General features: G+C 46.0%; 1 protein-coding gene across 1 annotated transcript in view; it reads left to right on the top strand.

Moving 5' to 3' along the window:
- The window catches only part of EPS15 (epidermal growth factor receptor pathway substrate 15), a 115,624-nt gene that overhangs the window by 25,099 nt on the left and 84,143 nt on the right, over positions 1-6,382 (top strand). The window lies entirely within an intron of this gene.

The raw sequence follows: 6,382 nt of genomic DNA, 5'->3' as shown, positions 1-6,382 counted from the left end.
TCTCTGTATCGCTCCCTCCAGTGTTCATGTATATCACTTTGCTGCAGGAAGGAAAGGAGCAAAGCACAAGCAGGGATATTTTCTGCATTCCAGTTCCTATTTCCTCAGTACTATGCCACCTTCTCATCTTTTCCCACGTCTCTCTACCCCCTGGCCAAATGAAAGACTTGGGAGCAGGATTGCTAACTGCCTGGAAAGGGAAAATAATGTCCTGTCACTTTAATAGAAGCCCAGTGGGATTAGATTTACAAGGAAATGTTGTTTTCCTCCACACTGTGAAAAGTTTCACCTGCCATAAAGGGATAGGACATTTTTCTCCAGACCTGTTGGCAACCTTGCTTGGGAGAGATACATGATTTTCTTTTGCTCTGATCATGATTTATTATTGAGACATGTTTGATGCATTGTTTTACAAATTCTGGTTTATAGAAAACATTTTAAGAACTGGGAATCTTTGGTGCTGTATTAAAGTAACATAGCAACTACGCTTAATTACTAACTGAAAATGAAGAAAAGTAAGGGAATTTGTTAAGGTTTATGTAGGTGTAATATTCTCAGTCTCTTAACTGTGGTTAAGAGATCAGCAGTGGGCTGCAGGATAGCATATTTACCATCCTCTGCAACCCTGGGCTCTGTGCTTTCTGGGGGAAGCTGCCAGTCTCCTGGGCAGCTGCATCTTGAGGCTGAAAGCCAGTCATGTGCTTTCAGCCCTGAGCCATCACTTAGCACCTTGAGTGGCAAAGTTTGTGTAGGGCCCACTGCTCAGATTATCAGTGTTGGTTTGTAGTTGAAAGTGCATACAATGCCAAGTGATTAGTGGCAACAAGACCTGTAAGGCCAAGTGATTGTTCTGAATTCTTCAGTTCCCTGGGAACAGTTCTGTTAGTGAGAGTCCTGTATTTCTCCAGGTGCAGCAGCTGGTATTGTACTAGAATCTGTTCCTGAAGTTCCCCTGAATCTTCAGGGCTACGTGTTAATTAGCATGATGGCAGTTCTTGGAAAGCAGGGAGTACTTCAGATCCCATTACACTGGAAGTGTGGGGAAAGACTTTTTGTTTGACATATTGGAATTTATTTTTTGTTCCTAAAAATACTTTGGAGACCAAAGCAGTACTATGTTAATAACTTCTTTCTCTTCTGCAGGAATATTTTGTGGCTCTGCGGCTTGTAGCCTGTGCACAGAATGGGTTGGATGTTTCATTGAGTAGTCTTAACCTACCCGTTTCTCCGCCTAGATTTGTAAGGCTCTTTTAAAAACAATTTGTATAGTCAGAATTTAAGTTCGAAAAAGGCTTGTCACTAAATTATGTAATATCTAGTGAGTACAGAGTTCTCATTTGCAACGGTGTTCATTTTTATGTGTACATTCGGAGGGGCCTTAATTGTTTGGAGGTGCCTTAATTATTTGGAGATGAAGGTAAGATTTTAGTTCATGGTAAACTTTACGTCCATTATAGCGTGATGTCATTGATTCCTTAAGAGAAGCAATAAGGTGCTAATTAAAGTGTGGATAGTAGTATAAGGAAGTCAGCATGCTGTCTTCTTTTACACTGACATTTCCCAAAATCTGATATCTGAGGAACATTATTGAATTACAATTGGAGCTGTACTACATTAACCCAAAAGAATTAATTATTACTGTTTTGCACTCTTTATGTAGCTGGCCTTAGTCTACTGCTTCTGTTCCTTCATGGATTTGTTTCTTTCTTTTTAGCTTGGTTTTACCCTGCTTTCTCTGACAACTTTTTCCTCATGAGTGCTTTGAGTGCTTGTGATGGTAATGCATATGTGGAAACTCCCTTTCCACAAAAAGCTTACCAAGGGTGGTGGCAATGGCAGGGAGCTCAGGGTGGTGGGGCTTATGCAGGCCTCATTTCAAAGATTTGGGTACCTCTGCATTAGTGGTAACTGCCTTGTGGGAAATGAAGTTCCTAGTGGGTTGAGGCTCAATCTGTTAAACTGACTGGATTTTGGAAAGGGGGAGACTTTTGGCAAGGAGAGCTGAGGCAAGTCTGCAACAAGACTGTTCCAAGCTTTGTGGGCTTGACTTATAATGGATTCCATGTGGTGACAAAAGAGCCAAGAAATGTTACCCCTACAATAAAATTCTGTAATAAACCTTTAAAAAGGAAAGCATTCAATTCCCCCCAATTACAATAACAAGGTAAAGGTTCTAGAATTCAGCAACAGTTATATGTTTAAGAATGAAATCATGAGGAACCTGTATAAGGAAACTTGGTGAAAACTTAGATGTCACTAAAATTCAGTACAGTGACATAGTTCATAGTTTTCAGGGCATATTTTGAAATATGAAAAGCAGCATAAATAAAAATATCAGTGGTAGCAACCAATGTTCCCTCTAAGCTGTGGAGTCCTGTGAGCAAAAATTCAACTTTGTGAGCTGCTGGCATTAAAGCTGTGAGTGAGCCATTTGGCTACTGCATAAATGAGTTTGCTCTGGAGCCATCCCTTCCTGAGCTAAGACAAGAAAGTGTGAGCCGGAGGCTACAAAACTGTGAGCCAGCTCACAGTAACTCGGCTTAGAGGGAACACTGGTAGCAACCAAGCTTACCATTCACCCACTTTGGGTGGGAGCCTCCTGGTGGATCGGTCCTTACATCGGCCTTGACTTTTGTCTGGCAGGAGAAATGTGGGGGGCGGTAATGATAAGAACATAAAGAGAAGCCAACGGATCAGGCCAATGGCCCATCCAGTCCAACACTCTGTCACACAGTGGCCAAAAATACCAGGTGCCATCAAGAAGTCCACCAGTGGGTAAAAACCTGGGCATGATGTCAGCCTGTCAAGTGATGCTCTGCAATTTCCCCCCAAACTATGTTGTATTGTCATAGAGTTTAGGGGGAAGTCCAGAGTGTCTCCTGACACACTGGCATCATTTCCATAACTTGCCCCCTTTCCAAAGCTGTCCTGATAGCCACAAACCTTTTATAATCATACTTCTGAAATCAACAGATTGAGTACTGACAGCAGCCGTTTTATACCTAATTCCTCCAGCCCCAAGGAAATTTCCTATTCAGCAGTTAGTTTAGGTGCAAATTGTATATGATAGCAATTCAGCATATGCAGAGGAGCTGTGTCTTTAAATATGTCTGATGTTAGGAACTTAAACGAGTTGTTATGCATAGTGGTCTTGTAAAAACAGATCAACTGCAATGACTCAAGACCTTTACTTATTCTCATAGTGTGCACTTTTTATAATCTTAGCATTTCTTGACCATGTTTATTGTTAAACCCGACAATGATTTCTGTGGCCCAAAACATGAAGCCTGTGCATTTGTGACTGTTACCAGTGGTGTTTTGCTAAAAAGGCACCTATCTTCATGTTTCTGTATTCCATAGTGTGTCAAAGTTCTTTCAGTTTTTCTCACATTGACAAGGACATTTTTCATCCCTGCATGTGATGAAAATATTGGCTGTTATCTTCAAGGTGTTCACAGTGTTTGCCAATTAAAGTAAAATGACCCTCGGTTACTACAGCACCAGTATCGCCTTACAGATCCTCCGTCTACAATTCCGGCACCAATGATTCGGAATGCCCCGAGTCACCTGAGGATCCTTCACTAAAGCCTACAGTGTCAGACAATCTGCCGATCTCTCCTTCGGAGGATCTTTCTTCGTAGGGTGATTTGGTCAAGAGGATGGCACACTCCCTGGGACTGTCGATAGTCCAACCCCAACCTTCAGTGTTAGATGCTGTCTTCGATGTCATACAGATCGAAACCTCCATGTTGATCGCCCTCCCGATTTTGACCGTCCTTATACAGGCAACGAAGGCTCCGTAGGATAAGCCATCTTCTGCTCCAGTGTCTTCCAGATGTCTGGATCATATGTATCGGGTCCAAGAGATGGAGGCTGAATTCCTCCATATCCACCCTAAGCCCAACTCTATAGTCGTGTCGCCCACCTCAAAGAGTAAATGTACCCTCGGTACTCCCTCTGATAAGGAGAGCAAGAAGTTGGATTCCGTTGGTTGTCGTTTCTACTCAGCTGGAGCTCTCGGAATTAAGATACCTAATTATATTGCTTGTATGGGCCGTTACCAGTACTCGCTCTGGGAGCACTTTACCGACCTTTTGACCTTGGTGCCTGAGGACAAACGTCAGGAGGCCAGGAAGCTGCAAAAGGAAGTCTTGCTGCTTTCTAAACTAATAATCAATTCTTCCAAACATGCTTTGGACACGTTTTCCAAAACAATGGCATCCGCAGTTGCCCTCCGTAGGGATTCCTAGCTTAGAACCACCTTGCTCCCTGCTGACACCAGGGCGTACATAGAGGACTTACCTTTCGATGGCCAAGGCCTCTTTCATGCGTCCACTGATTCGACACTGCAGGACATGGATAAGAGCATTAAAGCCTCGAGGTCGCTGGGGGTTTCTGCCCCCTCTAAGCCCTTTCATCCTCGCTCCTGGTCTCATTACGGCTCCAGGCGTCAATACGCTAAACCGTCACCGGATGAAGGCTACAGACCAAGTCGGTCTCCGTCTACGAGCAGGCAACAGTACCCGACCAGGCAAAGATACGGCTCTGGACAGCAACTTGTCAGACCTAAACAACCTAAACCCAGCAAGCAGGGCCTTTGACTTCCGCCTGTCTACCTCTTCTGACCCTACCTGCCTCCATCCCTATCTGCAGGCCTGGGCCACCGTTACGTCGGACCAATGGGTCCTTTCCATTTTAGCCAAGGGCTATTCCATTAAATTCATGGAACTCCCACTTCTACCGGTAGTCGTCACCACTCACCTGTCATCATTCCTCCTCGAATAAGTTGCCACACTTCTGTCAAAAGGTGCTATAGAACCCGTGCCTCTAGATCACCAGGGACTTTGTATTTAATCCCGGTACTTCGTAGTACCCAAAAGGGACAGCGGGCAGAGGCCGATCTTAGACCTTCGCAGCCTCAACACCTATATTCACTACCAGAAATTCAAGATGACATCCCTACCAGTCATTCTGCCTTTCCTGTCCCAGGGATGCTGGATGGCCACTCTCGACCTTGAGGATGCCTATTTCCATTTAACCATCCACCCCTCCCATCGAAAATACCTCTGGTTTGCGATAGGAGGCAGCCACTACCAATACAGGAGTCTACCATTCGGCCTCAGCACGGCTCCGCAGGTCTTCACCGAGACGATGGTGGTCATTGTAGCATATCGCCTCTGTGGCCTGACAGTGTTCCCGTATCTAGACGACTGGCTTCTGGTCGCACCTTCCGGGGACCTTCTTATGCAATATATATCCCAGGCCCTCAATGTCCTTCGTTGCCTTGGTCTCCGGGTCAACCACTTCAAGCCCGTATGGATGTCCCAATCGGTTCGTCTCTCTCCGCCACAGGAGGCACGCAACTCCCTTCTCTGGTGGACATGGTCAGACAACCTGACGCAGGGTGTCCCTTTCCATCCCCTCACTCCTGGTCTCACCCTCACAACCAACGCCTCGCTGTGGGGCTGGGGAGCCCACCTCAACGGCCTCTCTGAAGGTCACAAGTGGGATGCCTTGGCCTCAAGGAAACACATAAATCTTCTGGAACTTTTGGCAATCAAACTGGCCATCCAATGTTTCCAGCCTCTTCTCACAGGCAAATGCGTGACTGTATTGACTGACAATACGACGGCCCTCAGTTACGTCAACAGACGGGGTAGAACAGTCTCCCACAGTCTCTGCCTCCTGGCTCTAGACCTTTGGGCCTGGTGCATACCTCTGCACATTTTTCCCATTGCCTCACACATCACTGGCAAAGCCAATGTGCATGCGGACCTGCTCAGCAGGGGTCTCTCTCAGCGTTACGACTGGGAGCTGAACTGGACCTACCTATATCCCGTATTTCAAAAGTGGGTACGCCTCACATCTACCTCTTCACCACCAGGTGCAATTCAAAGTGCAACCTGTTTTGCTGCAGAGAAGCACAAGACCTCAAGGCCTTGGGAGATGGGCTCCTTTACCCATGGGACAACAACTTCCTATACATGTTCCCCCCTCTGCCACTGCTGCTGAGGACGTTCCAAAGACTCATGAGGGTCCACACAAGATGCATCCTGATCGCCTCCTGGTGGCCGAGGCAACCTTGGTTCACCAACCTCCTATCCTCTCCCACAGGTGCCGGATTTGCTCCTTGCGGAGGGAGGAGCTCTTCTGTTCCACGAGGTCCACAAGCTCAAGCTATCTCATGGACACTTCATTCTCAGATAGCATCACCACGGTGCTACTCAATGCCAGGAAGAATTCTACGCAGCGGACAGTGGGAAGTGGTCTCGTTTCTTGGCCTCCTTACAGCCCTCAGACGTACCCCTGGCTTCAGTCACACTTGAAAAAAAGGGGGGGGAACTGTGACAATTTAGCGCTTGGTAATATATATATATATATA

Source organism: Gekko japonicus, unplaced genomic scaffold, assembly GCF_001447785.1.
Source record: "Gekko japonicus isolate JY-2015 unplaced genomic scaffold, Gekko_japonicus_V1.1 scaffold664, whole genome shotgun sequence".
Classification (NCBI taxonomy): Eukaryota; Metazoa; Chordata; class Lepidosauria; order Squamata; family Gekkonidae; genus Gekko; species Gekko japonicus.
This window is presented reverse-complemented; position numbering and strand designations above follow the sequence as displayed.